Source organism: Helianthus annuus, chromosome 5 (genome assembly GCF_002127325.2).
Source record: "Helianthus annuus cultivar XRQ/B chromosome 5, HanXRQr2.0-SUNRISE, whole genome shotgun sequence".
In the NCBI taxonomy this organism is placed as follows: Eukaryota; Viridiplantae; Streptophyta; class Magnoliopsida; order Asterales; family Asteraceae; genus Helianthus; species Helianthus annuus.
Window position 1 is genome coordinate 51,542,497 of NC_035437.2, and position 20,663 is coordinate 51,563,159.

Consider the following 20,663-nt stretch of genomic DNA (forward strand, 5'->3'; position numbering starts at 1 on the left):
GTGTTTTGTATTAGAAGCCCGTTGGATTTTTAGAATGCAGGGAGCATGATCCGAAAGCCTATACGGATGAAAGACAGCCATCGAATTCGGGAAATCAGCAACAAACGGGTCATTAGCCATGACCCGATCAATTTTCTTAAGTAAACCAATACCCTTCTTAGGCTTTTGAGTCCACGTAAAATGAAGACCCGAGCGATTAACGTCCATAACTTCAATTGCTGAAATACAAGCCTGAAAGTCACGCATACCCACTGAAATAGCAGACGTGCCCATAGATTTATCTTCTAAATGGAGAGCCGAATTAAAGTCACCCATGATTACCCATGTTTATGCAACGATAAACAATATGTTTATGCAACGATATGTTTATCCGCAACCATATGTTTATACAACGATAATTGAGCCCAAAGGTCCCTTCTAGTGACATAGTAGTTATCCGCATATACAACTGAACAGAACAGAATCTTTTTGTCATCTTTAAAAACAAGCTGAAGATGAATAACTTGGGATGATTGAGACAAAACCATGACATCAAACACCTCCGGGTTCCACCCTATGACAATACGAGCACCTTTAACACAACAATTCCCATTCGAAGTCCAATCCCAACGACGAAAAATAGCCGAACACACTTTACTAAGCTTAGCAACATCAACATGAGATTCTAGGATGGCACAAAGACTAAGATTACTATCATGAAGAAGCTGACGAACCTCTGTTTGTTTCAGGGAGCGGTTCAACCCCCTTATGTTCCATGTAGCTAGGCTAACCATTGGACACCAATGTATCAGGAGTGCTTGCCCCTGTATTATCTGCCTTACGAGTGCCTTCCATCATAAAGTCATCAGTTTCATTGTAATCTTCAAGGACCTCTTCATCATCCGAATCCTCCTGTTCACCACCTGTATCTTTGCTACACTGGCCATTCCTTGCATCCTCATTATTCAAAACATTGAACGGATTATTAGAAAACATACTACTAGAAGACGCCATGTTGTTAACCCCTCCCTTCGGCTTAGTTCCAATAGGTCTATACTCGAATTTCGGTTTCGAATTATTAATATGAATCCCCGGTTTCCTAGCCACTTTCTTGGGTTGCACACCCATATAGCCATCTTCATCTACCATCGGTTTCTTACCATATCTTTGCCGTTGCATATGTGGCTTACGAGACTCATCTTTTACCACATTCTTTTGTAAACTGGGACATTGATTATTAGAGTGGCCAAAAACACAACAGTGTGAACACCGATGAGGATTCCACTCATACTCAACATACATGGTCTCCCTTACATACCCGTCACCATCCAGTTCCGGAATAGCCATAGTGATTTCCTTTTTCAGCTCTTTATCCGCCGAGACCTCAATCAAAGCTCTAGCATAACTACTACGACCCCAGGAATCCATGCACATCGAGGAGGTGTATGAGTCAGGAAGCTTCGGGACACCAATAGCTGTCGCTATCAAACTAAGCCCATCCTCAGTGTAAGCAGCAATAGGCACATCGTGTATCCTAACCCATAACTGAACATTCTTGACTTCCTTTTTAACCAACTTCGTGGTAGGGGACCACTCGCAAAGGAACAAAGGTTGAGACCGAATAACCCATGGCCCTTCTTTAAGAACAGCCATCATGCCAGCTTGATCCGCGAACTTGAAGAAAAAGAAACCATTGGCATTCATCATAGATTTTTCCAACCCAAACCTTTTCCATTTATTCTTCACATAATACTGAACAACTGGATAGGCAATGCGATCCCCCAAAAAATACCCATAAAGTGTGTTAGCTAGTTTATCCTGGACAACCTGAATGGACTCCTTCGGCAGAACCACATCACAATCATCATGTCGATCTGGACTAGCTAATGTTCTAAAGTTTAACTTTTTGTTGCTAGAATTAGCCACTAGGTCAGCATATGATACCGACTTCGGTCCCTTCTCATCCTCATAATGATTAATATCCGAATCAACCAAACTAGCATCTTTCTTCAGGTTAGCATGGCCAGAATCCGTCTCTACCGGGATGGTGATTTTAGACAACTCGTCAATAATATTAATCTGAACAGAATCACGTGCAGCAGGAGTCACAACACCCCTTCTCGGCATCAACGATTTTCCTTCAATATCAACAACACGAGACGCTAAACCCTGGATTGTGATAGAAGGCTTACCTCGATCAAAAAGCAAATTCCTACCAGGTTTGTTGCGTGCATTCTTAATAACATCATCTACTCCCCCCATCAGCAAAAAATCAGTCTACCATGCAAAGGAAACAAAAGACGCCAGAAGACCAAGATCGCACAAGACAAAACCCTAATTCCTTAAACCCTAGTATCAATCTATCACCCTTAACCGATTAAATCAGAGTATCAATCTAGCTAAATTAAACTCAGTTAACCGCAATCAATAACATCCAATTTAATAAGTCAGAGATCCGGATTGATTTCTAAGGCGGCGATTTGAAAAAAAAACAAACAAAAACCCTAGTTTTAGATCGATCAAAATTTGTAACGAGTTCGTTATAGAGTTTTGAAAGATCAAACGCTCTAATCACAGACTGTTATACAAGAAATCACAAAGAAACACAAGGGTTTCATGAGGAACAGGAAATCGCCATAGCAGAGAGAGCATTAGGGTTTTGACTGCATAAGGGATAAACTGACCTTTTTGCTTCATAACTTGTTCAAAATCTTTGCACAAATTCTCATTTGTTGACCCAAATATTATGTCGTCCACGTATATCTGAACGATCAGAAGATGTCCGTCGACCTCTTTAGTGAAGAGAGTAGCATCACTTTTCCTCGGATGAAGCTGTTGGCTAGTAGGTGTTGAGACAAAGTCTCGTATCAAGCTCTCGGGGCCTGGTGTAAACCATACAGCGCTTTGTCCAGCAAGTAAACCTTGTTTTTGTGGATTGGATCGGAGAAGCCCGGTGGCTGTCCGACATATACCTCCTCTTTTACCTTCCCATAGAGAAACACCGATTTTACATCTAACTGATATACTTTGAAGTTTTTCCACGATGCAAATGCCAGAAAGATCCTAATTGCTTCTAGTCGAGCCACAGGAGCATAAACTTCTGTAAAATCTATCCCCTCCTGTTGACTAAAGCCCTGGACAACGAGTCGAGCTTTGTTTCGTACAACAACCCCTCGATCATCTCTCTTGCATTTAAATACCCATTTTGTGTTAATTTTCCTGTGACCGTCCGGCAAATCTACCAACTTCCACACTCCTAACTTCTCGAACTGACTTAACTCTTCTTGCATCGCATTGACCCAAGAATCTTCAGTTAGCGCCTCTTTGTATGTTCGCGGTTCGATCTGTGAAATAAAACAACTTAATGAAAATTCAGTTTGTAAAGGTGCTACTGTAGAATAAAAACAAGTAAGGCCTTGGTCAATTTGACGTCTAGTGCGAACGCCTGATTGTAGTTCTCCAATGATCAGCTCCTCTGGATGGTATGAAAGAGTTCTTGACATCACCTCGCCTGGAACATCTACCTCGCCTTCCAGATTAGTAACATTCTGGTTTGCATCTTATTCACTGACAGGATCTGTTTGACCTGAAATCTGAATTTGCTCCCCCTCAGAATCTGAATCACCATGATCAAATATCGGCATATTCTCAGATTCTTGATTATCATTCTGTACCGTCTGATTATCATGAGCAACTTCATTTTGTTGGACATCATCATGTTCACCAGCATTACTTGGATCGGCTTCATCATTATTTGAATTTTGCCGTGGTCGCCTTGAATACTCGGCTGGAAACCTTTCCTGCGATAACTCATATTCCCTCAGAATATCCAACTCGTCAAAGAAATCTTCTTCTTCTTCTGGTTCTTCCATGATATCAAAAGAATCCCATAAAGTGTCGTAATGATAATGCCATGAATCTACAGGATTCTGCGGCGGCATTGTATTACCTTGACATTCAACATTAGGAGCTTCAATAATCCGCTTCTCACTTGGAACGAAGACACGTCGTAGAGGACTTGCATAACCAATGAATATTCCCTCAACACTCTTCGGACCAAACTTTCCAAAAGGCTCTAGAACAGTACAGGGTGACCCAAACGGTTCAAGATACCTCAGATTAGGTTTGCGGTTATTGATCAACTCAAAGCATGTTTTGTTGAATTTCTTGACAGTGAGGACTCTGTTGAGCGTATAGCATGCGGCGGAAACAACTTCTGCCCAAAAATTTATCGGAAGCTTTGAATCAGTAAGCATAGTTCTAGCCGTCTCAATTAGTGTCTTGTTTTTGCGTTCTGCGACTCCATTCTGCTGTGGAGTGTACGGAGCACTAAACTCATGCAATATACCTCTTTCTTCACAAAATTATTCCATCCTGTTGTTCTTGAATTCAGTACTATTATCACTCCTGATTCTTTTGATACGCCTTTGGTACAAATTTTCAATTTTTCTTGAACAACGCCTTCAAACTGTCAAACGTTTCATCTTTCGAGTTCAAGAATGATACCCACGAAAATCTTGAATAATCATTAGTAACCACAAGACAGTAGTAATCTCCTGTAATACTTTTGATATTCACAGGACCAAACAAATCCATGTGAAGTCTCTCTAGAGGTCTTGAGACTGAATTGACTTGCTTTTTAGGGTGTGACTTTTTCTTCTGCTTGCCTTTGACACAGCTAATGCACTCCCCTTCAAGATGAAAACCTTTCACATGAACACCCATAACTAAATCATTGTGCACCAGGTGATTCATTTTCCTCAGATGTATATGGCCCATTTTCCTATGCCATAACTGCGATTCTTTCTCCGTTGCTCTTGACACAAAACAATGAGCCTAACTCGTGGTTGTAGTAGTTATGCTCATATCCAACACGTACAGATAATTGACTCTTGGTGCCCTCATGATAATCCATTCTTCAGGGATAACAAATCCTGGTTTCAAGATCAAACATTCTTTGTCTGTAAAGTGAGTGGTATACATCCTATCACAAATCTGTGAGATACTCAGCAGATTATTCTCCAGCTCAGCAATGTAATTAACTCTTTCAAACGTCACAATCCCATTGGATAACGTTCCTTCACCAATAATCCTACCACCTTGATTTCCTGCGAAGCCCACATAACCTCCATTGAAATTTCTAAGATCATACAGCAAAGTTGTCTTCCTTGTCATGTGCCGAGAAGCTCCACTATCCATAATTCATCGCGAAACGGATCTCGGAAGCTCCTTCACACACCACAAACACTTAGTTAGATTTGGATGCTACCCAAGCCTCTTTTGACTCAGGTAACTCAATTTTGATGTGAGATTTTGTAGTATAAAGTGGCGGAAAATTTTTGTCATTCATTTTTAGGCTTTCTTCAGACCCAACCTCAACCTTTTTATATAGGAAAAACTCATCTTTTTGAGGTTGACCAGATGGCTGGTCTTTCTTTTGAACATCTTTCTTCTCAGATTTTTGCATTTCTTTTTCAAGTTTCACATAATAATCCAAAGGAACATTCATCTTTACCGGTGTGGTAGAAGATGATTGTTTTTCCGACTCTGAAATGGTTTTGGAACATTTGTCTTCTTTTCAATCACTTTTGGCTTCCATGTTTGTCGAGGTGACGCAACCCGCTTGTAAAACTTGTCATTTTTAGTTACCACATTTTTAGCAGGTTCAGTTTTGACTTTGATGTTTTCATTTTTCAAAACCTTTTTCTTAACAACCACTCGAGCTTTTCCTTTCCCATCAACTTTCTTCTTTTGAATCTTAACAACTTCAGTCTTAGGCTTCAAGTTGGTACACTTTCATGCAATATGTCCAACTTGATTACATTTGAAGCATGTTCGGGTGTCAACTACCCGACTTGTGCCTTCAAACTGAGGCTGTGAGGCCTTCTTCTCAAAGAATTCTTTGTTTGATTTTGAAAAGATTTTTGATTCTTCATTAGAAAGTGAACTTGAACTTGTTACAAACACTTTCTTCTCAACAAACCTTCTGTTTTGAACATCGTTTTTCTGATAAGTCTTACCACCCTGGTATCCACCCGACCATTTGTTTCGATTGTTGTTATAAAAACGTGGTGGAACAACAGGTTTCTTGTAGTAAGCTTTATCTTTTTCAAAATTCATTTGCCTTTTTGTGTGATTTAAACTGTTTACTTCAAACAAATCAACTTCAATCAATTTGAACACGTTTGTCAGTTTAGCAACATTTACATTCTCCAGTGGAAACTCAGAATCCGAAAACAACTTATCCGATCCCAACATCTTGTACATGACAAGATTAGATTCTTCATTTAAGTTGTTTTTAGACTTTGATTTCGAAATGTAATTGTCCAAGAAACATTCATCTTCCTCAGTAGTGTCACTTTCAGATTTTAGAACATTGTCAACCACACTTTTCACCACTTCAGTTTGGACACTATCGTCATCGGAAGATGAAGTGAATGTGACATCAATCGTGTCCGGAAGTTTCACCTCATTTTCATCATCATCATTAACCAACCCTAATTGTTTCTTTGAAAAGTTGTTTAGAATTGGTGGTGGAACTTGATTATACCCCACCCGTGTTCCATCAGAGAATACATCTTTGCCTGCTTTGTTTTTCCCGATAGGTTTGGGAACAATATGTTGCAAAACAAAGCTTGCGGAGTTGTAACTGGTTAATTTCAGATTGATACACTCATTTTCAATCTTAGCTTCTTCAAACTAAAGCTTCAACTTAGCAATCTCATCCAGTTGCTTGTTGATTTGTTCTTCTTTGTGTCTAAGAACTACAGTTAAATGCTCATTTTCTTTTCTTGTTTTACTGTTCCGTTCATCAGAATCTTGAATCGTTTATTTTAACTTGTTAAAATTTTCTGAGAGTTGACTATTTTCATGAATTAGTTTCTCATTTTGTTTCCTAATTCTTTCTTCTTCAATTTTATCATTGTCAATTTTCTCAGTCAATTTTTTATCTTGATCATTTGAAAATTTGAGCATTTTGTCACGGTCAAGAATCTGATCTTCAACCTTTCTGAGTCTTTTTGTCAGATCATTTACCTTCGTATCATTGAGGTAAGCTTGTGTACTACAAACTTTGTAGTTTCTCATGCAATTTTTGCAGTCACTGTCACCTTTGACTTTCTTACCTGACTCACTCGACGACGCATTTGAACTGGCCTGGCTTTTAGACTCAGATACAGACTTAGAGTCTACCTCAAGTGCCTTAGCAGCCAGCACCTTGTCAGCCATTTTTCCAAAGTTTTCAGCTGTCAACTCCTGTGACGTATCAATGATCCCTTCATCGATCTTCTTTGGCTTTTGTTCCTGCTCCTTTTCTTTCTCTTCACTACCTCCCCACCATTTTCTCTGTTGAGACTCTTCAAGTTTAGCAAACTCTTCAGCAAAAGCTTCAAGACTAAGAGTTTTTAGATCAATAGCAATTTTTCATTCACGATCAAGGTAACACTCTCTATCCGCATCCCATCTTTTTGCCTTTTTAGCTTCACTGTGTACACGATAAATTCTGATCATTTTGTATTAAGCTCTCTGTTGTCTGTCATTTGCTTTCTCTGCTACTGTTCTGGTGTCTCTGAGAGGTTTAATTTCTGTTGTTGCTGCAAACGCATAACCTACTGCGTCTTCCTCAGGTAGCAGCTCACTCCAGTCAAAACCTTCATCGTCATGAATGACGGCAAGAGCTCTGGATTTTTCTTTGTCTTCAATCTGCTTCAATCTAGGGGATTCAGCCTTGTTCTGATGATAAATTGCCTTCTTGTAATAATCCTCTCAAAACGGATTTCCAGTATCATCAGTGTAAGCATTTCTGCACTCTCGCTTAAAGTGACCTTTCTGTTTACATTTGAAACATGTCACTTTTGATTTGTCAAAGCCTAACTTGGTAGAAGGTCCACCAATAGACTGTCTTCCTGTAATCTCCATGAAACGCTGTGCTCTTCTCACTGCACTGGCCATACACCACCTTATGTCGATCAATTCCATCTCTTCAGGATCTATTTGATCGTAGTCTTCCTTTGTTAGGTTGGTGTTGCCTATCTTGCCTGCCACAAGGCTCTCACACGATGCAAGCACAGAAGCTAAGAAAACCATCTGCTGCTTTGCAGATTCTTCGCTGAAATTTTGACCATTCTTCAAATCTACAGCGATGTTGCATTGAAATAGGTTCTTTGATGCAGATTGGCTTGAAGGTGCTGAAGAAGATCCACTGTGGAAACCACTATGAGGAATTTCATGATTCACAGTATTTGAGCTTTCTGCAAAAAACGCTGTTCTTGGAGACCCAGTCTTCGGTAGATTTCCTCTGTAGTACAGCTCCACATTCTGCTGATGAGCTGGGTTGTTGACTTTAGATTTCTTTATCTCCACTTCGTGGCTTTCTAGTCTTTCAATAAGCAAATCCACGGTTAACTCTTCTGGCGGCTTGATAGTGTTTTTCAACATCAAGGCAAAGTATTGCTGTAGGTCCCGAAATCTGAGGATCGATAACAAAACCAAATCCTTGTTTATCACAAACACGGTAATGGGTGCGGAATCCCCGTGACGGTGCAAACCAAACACAGTGCAATAAGAACACTGAATAACCAATGAAACACAATCTATTGATTAAACGGGATGAGAATCGAGAACAACTGATACACACAAAGTTTTACAGAACTCTCTCCGGGTATTCTCTCATCTGGTTTGTAATAAGAACACGGAATAACCAATGAAACACAATCTATTGATTAAACGGGATGAGAACCGAGAACAACTGATACACACATAGTTTTACAGAACTCTCTCCGGGTATTCTCTTATCTGGTTTCAAAATGAAACCAGAAAGCTGTTTATATAGTATCCTGGGCCTTAACTACGACGAAACACATATGGGCTCGACGAAACAAACATTGGACCAGTCATTGGGCCTGAAGAAGCCCAACAGTGGACGAAACACTGAGTTTCGTCATGCCTTTCTCCAGAGCATAGTGAAACACTTTGTGTTTCATCATGGTTTTGTCCTTATTGGATGAAACACTTTGTGTTTCATCATGGTTCGTCATGATCAGGAAGTTTAACCAAGGTCATGTTTGGGCCCAAGTGAAGTCAAGGCCCAAAGTGAATTCCAAAGCCCAAGGACTATATAAACACACACCTAGACAACTAATAATCTAAATGCAACATGCATTGTTCGTTTAACGTTACAAAAACAAATTAGATAAAGTTGTCGGACCCAAGTGGGATAGGAGGATATCCGACTTGGTCTTCATTCCGTGAAAGGCTCGAACCAAATGTGTCGCGTCCACACAAAAATGTATCAACAAACTCCCCCTTGGACGCTGCTGTGATGGTTCGACTTCCATGTTTTTCATGTCAGAGGATCTTCAAAGTCTTCACGCGTCGTAAGAAAAAAGTGTATCAACAAACTCCCCATTTCATTTAGAAAGTGCGTTAACAAACTCCCCCTTAGAATGAACTCTCCATTGAGTCATGCTCATGAATCTTTTGACTTGTCAATTCTTCAGATCCTTGTGGTGTTGATGAAGGGTCAGCGGCACCTCGTTCATTTTTATCTTTTGAGTGCCTTCACGTCGTGTCTTCATTCCAAAGCTTGTCATCTAACTTGTTCTCCTCGCCTTTAGCATCTGCACACGCAAGAAATCTAAACGCATAATGAGAACAACCGCTTGGAATATAGTTAACATTTAAACAAATGACACATATGTGACCTTATTTCAATCTACCACCGACCGACAACTATTTGAAAGTTTAAAAATGTTCAGATTTAGTCCTATCACTTTCAAAACTTGTTAACTTCAACTGTTTATGAAGATGCAATTGTTTTCCGGCTTACGATTAGGATTTTGGGTAGGATAGACTCGAGTTCCAACATCGGTCAATCAAAAATAAACTAGAAGCAAAATCTTTTTGGCTTTTATAAAGTTTATATTAAAACACACCTAAAATCTTTTTGAAATTTTTCATTTTTCAAATGTAAAGACGGAAAACAGTAAGTAAATATATACAAAGATGCAGAAATGAAATCAGTAAATAAATATTTACAGACATTCTTTTTGCGAGTTTCGAGGGTAAGAGAATCATATCGGTGTACGGTCATGTCAAAACGCTCTTGTTGTTCAATTAGTTAACAATTAGATAAGCATCCTATAATGATTATCGGTATTGTTGTCCACCTAAGCTCAACTTATCAGATGTAATCATGGCAAGGGGATACGATTAGGTATAATTTATACTTACCGACCGGTGTTCATCCACACACGACACATTCCCGTATCAAGGTATGCGCGAGAGTTCATCTTACCGGTGAGTATACCGTTTATCATCTGTTTGACCGTATATGATGTGAGATTCTCACTTATTTTGATTGAAAACAAGCCCTATGTGATAAAATCACTTATTGATGAGGAACTTGATTTTCGATGCATGAGGGCACAGGAGCAAGTCCGTGAACAGGTTAGTACTTTCGTACAGCAAAGAGACGAACTTGACTCCCGGATAAATGTGATATATTATCACTTATTTTGAGGGACATGTGATTGTTGATCACCTTTTGAGGTCGAATGCAATATGTACACGTATGTATAGTATCATGGAAGATCTAGACTTGCGTCCCCGTTATTCTTCGGTAAAAGAAACAACCATGAAACCTAGATGATAAGCAGCATAAAGACCGAATATCTCAGAACCTCGGCAATCTCTCAAACGAAATTTCGGTACTAAGACCATATGCCAATGAATGGTTCCCACCTGGTTTTCAGTCGATTAAGGTTTATATCACCCTGCACACTTTAAAATGATTGTGAGCCTACTGATACATCTTATATAGAGCTGCTTATCGTTTTTCATTTAAGGTTTAAAAGAGATTTCAACAGACCACTGATGTACTATCATTTTCTCTTTTTCTCGCCAGGAAACTCATTTTTGTTTTTCTATTGTTTTTGAGTTTTTGAAATTTTTCGATGTTTTTGGATTTTTAAAATTTGGATTTACTCTCCCTAAAATCAACAAACTAAGATAAATTTTAAAAACACAAAGGTATTTACAAAAATGATTTTCCGATGTCGGATTAACTCATGGTTTACCTCAATGCCGTTTACCAAAATTAATTTTAATCAGAAATGCTTTTATCGAATTTTGGAAAAATCAGTTAGCACGTCGGTAAGCGGTGCGGACCATGACAGCATTGACGAGTTTCATAGTGAAACAATCACGTGTGAGGTGATATTTGAGTTCAACGTGTCATGTCAAAGATTGCTGTACGAGATGATAAAGTTCAAAAAGTAGCTTAAATATTGACAAGTATAGGAGAGATTAATAATTCAAAACCGTATCCTGCAACTGCTTCGTGCATTGCCAGGAATTTGAGTGCTCTCCCAAACTGGATATCCACCCGGTGTGTATTTCAAGGTTGATATTTCAGCTACTTCAATTAATCGAGAAATCTCTTCACAGCAACAAGATCAGAAACCTCCAGGTCCGGCTGGTCTTCCACATTGCACCAGCGAAGGTCTTTGTCTTTCTCTTGAGAAGTAGTGTGTGGTTGTTCAATCCACGCCAAGGCATCCGCACACCCGGTTTGTTTGTTCAACAAACACATTTTCTTCAATCACACCGCGAAGAAATGTACACTGCACATTCATTTTGTTGATTGTGAACTTCAGACGTGCTGCAGGTGCGTACATTTTGATTGAATCTATCCCGGGAACCCGATCAAGGCCTTTAACAATCACACTTTGAAATGATTTTTTTCATTTTGTCGAAGTTATCACTTTCTTTCAACAGACAACTCTGTTTCCCCTTTCTTTTTCTCTCCATCAAAGGCAACAATTTCTTCTGTCGCCTATCTTGTGCAAGGACGCTCCACTATCAACAATCTTACGACTATCGAAAGTTCCTCCTGGAACATCCTACACACTCACTCAGAGATTAGTTGGATAGGGGGACCCAAGCCTTCATAGACTTGGGTTGCCCCTGAGAATCAAGAAATGTAATTTCAATTTCTTGAAGGTCCTTAAATTGTAAGCCTCCCCCTGAATCCTCACCTGTTTTCGGTTTCCAAGCTTGTTTCCATTTACCGGATTGTGTATTATTTACAGATTTAGAAATCTCTGGTTTTAACGGTTGTGACAAAATTGGTTTCCTTTTATCAGTTTCTGGTTTTAAAGCCTTTTCGATCACCTTCACATTTTGACGTCGTTGTTTTATTTCCTGTTCTTTAACAGTGCGTTTGTCAGTTTTTGATGACACAGGACGACGTTGTGAGTGACCTTGTTCAGAGGGGGTTCTTTCAACAAAATTTGGTTTGGGCGAGTTTGTGCAGTCTTTAATGATGTACCCAAACTTCCCACATTTGAAACAAGTTCTCCTTTCAACAAACTTAGGAGAATTTGATCGACGACCTGACGTAGAAGTTATAGACCCAGATGTACTAGCTTCACACCCATTTGTGCGTTGAGTGTAATTGTTATCACTATTACGTTTCAAAATGTTGACTTTTTGTACAAAATTGGTATTTAATTTATTTTCAAAAGTCTCCACTTTATCAGTACCTTGGAGGCCACAAACTTAACGTCTTTTGTTTTCTTCTTGTAACGAGCTCCTTTTGAATCAACCTTAGCCTTTGGCTTTGGAGCTCGTTGTTGTTGTTTACCCTTAAAAGCAATTGGTTGTTGCTTTATCGTTGATTTCTGTTTTCCAAATTGTTTTCTGATTTCAGCCTTTGGAATTGGATCACATTGAGTTACAGTAACTCCCGGGATCGTCTTTCCCAAAAACTTGCTTGTGTTATCTTCAAAAACTTTATCAATCAAAGATGGATTGACATTTTTAATTGGAAAATCTTTTTCTGAATAAATTTTAACATCTCCAACCAAAGTGTACAACAAGTTATTGCTTTTAACAGCAGACACACTTTCCTTGTCATTCTTGACATCTTTGACAGCTTTGACAGGATCTATCACTTGCTTGGCAACAGGTTGCACTGCAGGAGTAGGAGGATCACAAAGAATATGATTCTCAATTGGAATTTCTACTCCTTTCGTCTCATCAAGTGATTCATCCTGGTCACTCAAATCTGATTCATCATCCGAAGAATCATAGTCCTTAATGGTTGGAGGACTTTGATTTGAAGCACATGATGACTTTTCTTTGCTATCAGATGAGCCCTCCGATGAATTGTCCGTTTTGAAACCTAAACCAGTTGTAATATCCTCATAATCGAGAGGTACAGATGGTTCAAAATGAGGCATATCCTCTTCATCGGGTATTCGAGTATAGTTGTGTCTCAAAGGGGGTGGACACGCCTTATACCCAACGCCTTTTCTTTTCCCTTTTTGCTGTTGAACGTCAATGATGTGATCAAGCACAAATTTGGAGTTAGAATAACTCTCCAACTTGAGCTTGATTGCATCATGCTCGCATTTGGCAATGGCTAGTTCCTTTTTGGTTTCCTCAACGATGTTAATGTAATCGTTAATACCAACTTGTTTATGATAAACAACTTTGTTCACTTCAGAAACACGTTTCTTTAAGGTTTCAATTACAGATTTAAATTCCTTTTCGTTTCTAACCAGAGCCGTATTTGCCTCTTTGCACTTTGACAGTTCAATAACCAAACTCTGATTGTGACTATGAACCATTTCAGATTCACGTTTCAATTCAGCACATTCATGTTTCATCTTAGCACAATCACTACATATGCTAAGAGTTTCAGAATTTACCTGACTCGTAGAGGCTGAGACATTTGCCATAAAGGTAGTCTGAGAAGAAAAAGATCAATCTTCAGTGAGAATCTTCTCCATTTCTTCTGATGTAGCATCAGCTTTCTTGATCAAGTCATATTTCTCGTTAGCATCATTCGACAAATTATCAGCTTCAGAATCCATTCCCTCCTTCACGTCCGATTCTGAACTGTAATCACTCACACCTGAGCCATCTTTATCAGTACTGACACTATATCCTGAACTGTCATCATTTCCTGAAGATTCACCATCATTAACATTCTTGACAATTTCAGCATAAAACACAGTTCCTCCTTGATCTCCACTTCCAAATTGTACAGACCAGGAGTCATCGGCTTTATTTGAGTTGGACGTGGATGTACTTGTTTGATTTATGAAAGGATTTTGGTTGCCTTGTTGAGGTTGAGCTTGAGGTGTAGCAAAGCGAGGTTGAAGTGGAGTGTAAGTAATCGATGGTATCAAACCGAAAGGTTGAGGTTGGGCTTGCGATGGTTTTGGAATATAAGCCCTCAGATCGAACTGAGGTTGAATAGTATTAACTTGAGGTGGATGTTGGGGTGTTGGAATAGGAATATAAGGACTACTCAAATGAGGTGCAGAATAAGCCTGAGCTTGAGCACTCATATGCGCTGGCGGATGATAGGCACTCGGATCGAAAACCGGAGGAGGAGCTGATTGTGGAAATGGAAACGAACTCGACATTGAATTGTTGTTTACAAATAATAACTTGAAACACCAAATACGAAGCCCAAATGAACGACAAGGCCCAAACCACCTTCCACGAAAAATTAAAAATAGTCAGACTGGAAGTTGTCTATTAAGAATAACGGATTATTTTTCGTAGGAGTATGTCTTTCGTGAGATCTAAGATAGGCCCAATGTCCACTTTAAATTTGTTGAGGCCCACCACTTAGTGAGATATAATCAAAAGAAAATCAGCCCAAGTCAACAAAACCTAACAATAATTTATAAGCCCTCTCTTTCTTCAATACCCACCACCAAACAAAACCTCAAATAAAAAACAACAACTGGTGCAGCTTCTTTCAACCAAAAATTCAACAATTTTAAACTTAAACCCACTAAAAATTTCTGTGATTTTTTTTAAAGATTAGGCCCAAACCCAAAATCAATATTTAAGCCCAAATACTAGTTGTCATCACATTTTAAAAGCATCTACCGAAAGTCAGCATCCCTAACTGCCATTTCACAATTCTGCGGACATATCTTCTGCCTTTCTCTTCAATTCTCTGTGATACCAACATCCATAACCCAAAGAAAACTTTTGTGAAGCCCCCACCCACTTTCAAGTCCCTCTCTTACGAAGAACAATCAGCGATATACACCTCCACCTACTGAAACAAACCAATTTGGTTCACACCAAAATCAAATTGAACCCTAAATCTGAATGATTGACGAAGTCTGATTGGAGGTTGACGAAATTGGAGGTTGACGAAGATGGATGGTTGACGAAAATGGATGGGACGAAAACAAGTGTGATGACGAAAACAATTTGGCGAAATTGGTTTTTTTTTTGATAAAATCTGTTTGACGAAAATTTGTTTGACAAATTGATGTTTGACGAAATTGATGTTTGATGTGATGATGAAATCTGATTGTTTGATTTTTACGAAGATATAATGGTTTACGAACTCTAATTGTGTGAGGAAAATGGGCGACGAAAGTGAATGTGTGTACACCAATGGATGACGAAACACCTTTATGTGAATAAGATCCGACGAAACACACTTTATTTTTGAAGAAAAACTTGTGTTTGTTTGTATTCGACGAAACAGAATGGACTGGACGACGAAACTGTGTTGTTTTTGTGTGGCGAAGATGTATTATATGACGAAATCAAATGGGGTGCCGAAGTCTGATTGTTTATGAAATCAGTTTTTGACTGGGACGAAGACTCTTTGGTTTTTGGGATAAGATAGTAGTTGAGCTTTAGTCAAGATAAGATAGTAGTTGGTGAGATATTTTCAAAGAAAAACTTATCCTTCTGACAAGTGAGCCAAATTTTTCAAAGACAGACACTCTTTTTCAACGTAATAGATAACTATCTCACCAAAACAAGTAACCTACCATGCTTTCAACAATATTTTAATAATTGTCCTTTTATCTTTTTTTTTTTTAATTCAAACAATATCTTTTGAAGACTTTGAAGATATGAAGAACACACTGATGAACACTGATGAAGATATGAGTTTTCCGGTGACCGATAAATTTTCCGAACAACAAATTTGCACAAAACTTTCACTAAAAACCCGGTTTTTCAATGTGAACAATCAAGACAACAAGGTTTTTGATAAAACTTTTAGCACATGACAATATCTAACAGATTTTAAGATGAGTTTTCCAGAAATATGAGAACTTTTCAAAACAACAGTTTCTACAAATCACTTAAAACAAGCTTGATAAAACAAAACAATGTATGGTTTTAAACAAGGATTAGAGCCAAAGCTCTGATACCACTTGTAGGTCCCGAAATTTGAGGATCGATAACAAAACCAAATCCTTGTTTATCACATACACGGTAACGGGTGCGGAATCCCCGTGACGGTGCAAACCAAACACAATGTAATAAGAACACGGAATAACCAATGAAACACAATCTATTGATTAAACGGGATGAGAACCGAGAACAACTGATACACACATAGTTTTACAGAACTCTCTCTGGGTATTCTCTCATCTGGTTTCAAAAAGAAACCAGAAAGCTGTTTATATAGTATCCTGGGCCTTAACTACGACGAAACACATATGGGCTCGACGAAACAAACATTGGACCAGTCATTGGGCCTGAAGAAGCCCAACAGTGGACGAAACACTGAGTTTCGTCATGCCTTTGTCTAGAGCATAGTGAAACACTTTGTGTTTCATCATGGTTTTGTCCTTATTGGATGAAACACTTTGTGTTTCATCATGTTTCGTCATGATCAGGAAGTTTCACCAAGGTCATGTTTGGGCCCAAGTGAAGTCAAGGCCCAAAGTGAATTCCAAAGCCCAAGGACTATATAAACACACACCTAGACAACTAATAATCTAAATGCAACATGCATTGTTTGTTTAACGTTACAAAAACAAATTAGATAAAGTTGTTGGACCCAAGTGGGATAGGAGGATATCCGACTTGGTCTTCATTCCGTGAAAGGCTCGAACCGACAAAAATGTATCAACAATTGCCAATCTTGATCATTCGGCAACGAATCAAACAATTTGTCGACCAACTCCTCTTGAGTATAAGTGATTCCATGTCTAGCCAGCTCCATCTTCAGATGCCCAAATCTCTCGATCATTTTACAAACAGATTCATTCTTCATACAACCAAATAAATCAAACTCTTTACGTAACAGTTTCTTTTTGTTTTTTACAATCTCAGCACTACCAACACACTTAACCCTCAGTTTCTCCCAAAGATCTTTTGAATTCTCATATTCGATCAATGAAATTATGTCATCTCTGACTGACTGATGAATCAATGCTATGCATTTTTGTTCGGTAACATATCTTTCAATATCATCAGGTTCTACTAAACTTTGACCACTTTGATCTCCTGAGGTGTAACCATTCGTTAGATTTTTCCAGCTTGAATACGCGAATGCTTTAAGCCACTCCTCAAATCTCGTAGCCCATCGATTATAGTCTTCGATCGCCATCAGTTTAGGAGGCTTGTTGTATGTACCGTAAGCACTTTCAACACTCATTGCATCGGAAGAATCTTCTTCGCACTCGATGTCGGTGTAGTCTCATTCGTTTTGTTCGTTGTGCCATCTCCCGAACCACTGGTATAAGCAAACACATTACATAACGGATTCATGAACAAATCATCCATTTCCAAGTACCTGAAACGATCAACAAACACTTAGAAAATTTTTGAAAACAACAATTTCAAGCAAAATACTGCTCAAGCGGAATAAGACTTTTCAAGCGAAATAAGCCTTTTCAAGCGAAATCTCTTATTTCGCTTGAACTCTCAAGCGGAATATGTCTTCAAGCGAAATCACACAATATTTTTAAGCGAAATCTGATTTCAAGCGAAATCTGATTTCAAGCGAAATCTAATTTCAAGCGAAATCAGGCACAAATTTCAAGCGAAATAAGCCAATATATGTAATTCCGCTTGGAATTACACTGATTTTTCAAGCGGAATATCTTATGACGTCAGCAAGTTCGCACTGTTTTTCAAGCGGAATTAGTTAGTTTTGTTCAATTTTATTCGAATTAAAGTCCAAACTCTCAGGGATTAGTTAACACTATGTTTCGCTTGATATATGTCAAAATCAGGCCTTTTTGACCGTAAAATATCATTCAAATCAGAAAAGAAAGTGTAGAAGTGTGAGAATCCGGTAAAATCAAGCTGAATTGGTATGAACTCCTTGTCCTAAGCTCTGATACCACTTGTTGGACCGTTCCGATGACCCTAAACAGTCAAGTTGAGTAGTTCATCATCATTTACAAAGGCGGAATCAATGCAAACAATGTCAAACAGCTTGTTCCTTTTCAATTCTTTTTTATTACTGATTTCCTAAGCTTTTATACGTTCAAATGACAAACAGACAGCACCTCGACTCAGAACTAATGGTCAGATTCCGCTTCAAATGACACACACATCTCCTATTTATAGTGCCACTGATTCCGCTTGAAACAACTTCAAGGGGATCCTGATTCCGCTCCAAACCGTTCAAGCGGAATGACCAAGTAAGATTCAAGCGGAATCACCTATAAAAACCACATTCTAGATTTCTGTGCACTGATCTATCCTATCTAGACATAAGACTCGATTAAGACGAAGTTAACAGACACTAGATGCACCAACACTTTAATTGTGATCTTTTCACCCTTTGGTGAATTTACTTGTATTGACTTTTGATCACATAGAATACTGGCATGGTTGGCTATTAACCAATCCATTCCTAATATAATATCGAATCCAGCCAGATTCATTGGATAAAGGTTAGCAACAAAATTATGTTTTAAAATTTCTATTCTTGCTCCCTACAAGATTTCAGTAATTTTAATGGATTCTCCATTTGCTGTTTCTACCAGGCATTCTTGTTGTAGTTTAGTTAATGGTTGATTGAGAAGTTTGCAAAATGAAGTATTAATAAAACTTTGGTTCGCACCAGAGTCAAATAATACTTTAGCAAAAACATCATTAACTAAAAACGTACCGGCAATCACGTCTGGAATCATCTTTGCTTCTTCCGCAGTCAGAACAAATGCTCTAGCATTCCTAGTAGTCTTGTTGTTCATGGCTGGAGCTAGTTTCGGACATTTCGGCTTGATATGCCCCTTTTCCCCACAATTGAAGCATACTCCATTGCTGGGTTTCTTCCTACAGTCTTCTTCCTTGTGTCCCAATAGTTTGTAGAAGTTGAAGTATGTAGAACATCTCCCTGAATGCTTCTTTTTGTAGGACTTACAATAAGGTGCAGAAGTAGAACCTATGTTTTTCCCACGGTTGGAATTACCGTATCGAAATTCTTGGGTAAGCTATGGACTAGGTTCTTCCTATGGTTTTCTTCTTGTGTACGTACTAATTCATTAGTCAAGGTATTTGCTAGTTCTACAGCTTCTTCTATAGTTTGAGGTCTAGCTGCCTTGATTACATGTCTAATATCACTGATTAATCCCCAGATGTAACGGGAGATTAACACGGGTTCGGGTGATGCTAGGGTTGGCACTATTCTAGCATATTCAAAAAATACGGTACTACAACCCTTACAGTCAACTCCAGTCATTCTAAGGTTTAAGAACTTATTAGCAATTTGTTCTTTTTCATTGGGAGGACAGAATTTTCTTTCAACCATATTCTTAAATTCAGTTCATTCCATATTATAGACTCTGTCACTCCCCTAGACTAGAGAATAGTGTTCCACCATTCTAGAGAGCTGCATTCTTAAAAAAATTGGAAGCAAACATGATTTTATCTTCCTCTGCACACATGCTTATTTTTAAGACTGCCTCAATGTTCTCTATCCAACGTAGAGCTGCAATGGCCCCTTCATTGCCCGAGAATTCCATGAGTTTACAAGACCAGAATTATTTGTAAGGACAACCATAAGACATAGTTCTTCTTCTTTTTGGAATAGGCAATTGAAGTAGTGGTCCATTGTTTACGCTGTGACAGGGCTCAGTAGGTGGTCGTTTACTTCCACTGTTAGTTTTATTTTTTTCCTCTTCCTTAACCGTTTTCATAATATATGGCATAGCGTCTATAATCCCTTGTGCCACTATGTGTTGGATGGCACTGTTATCTAATTGGTTCCCGTTATTATTGTCATTCGGGTTTTCCTGATTCACTTCGTTGTCCATCTGGATTATAAATATTTACCAAGTATTAATATCACAGAACAAGATGTAATGCCAATAATTACACAAACAACACATTGATCAAAACCGTCGTGCATTGCGACATTTACTCTATTTTATAGATATCTATATCTATTACAAGCGGTAACTGGAATTTAAAATACAATACTAGTTATGCATAAGTTGTAGGATCGTTAGACGACCTGATTAGTCAATCAGAAGAGTACTCAGACAGAATCAGAGGCGGAATTCATTGATTCGGTCTTCGTGTAGCTTGATTTCACTATTTAACGTCTCGTTTATTGATTTGCTGACAAATTACAAGTTCTGGAGACAAAATGGCAGGGCTTCGCCGTACCTTACAAGACCATCACCTTTTCTACTTAGATTCACTTATGTATCCCCTATATATAGACTTGGTGGGTTCGCTTATGTGAATATAACCATATAAGCGAACCTACATCATGTCATATAAGCGGATCTCTTCTCTAGTTGTCCAAATAAGCGGACCTCCTATCATATGACCATATAAGCGAACCTAACACACTAAACACATACAATTTCCTGATTTCTCGTTCAATAAACCCTAAAATAACATTCTAAGACAAAGACTTGATTCAAGACGAAATCAACAGA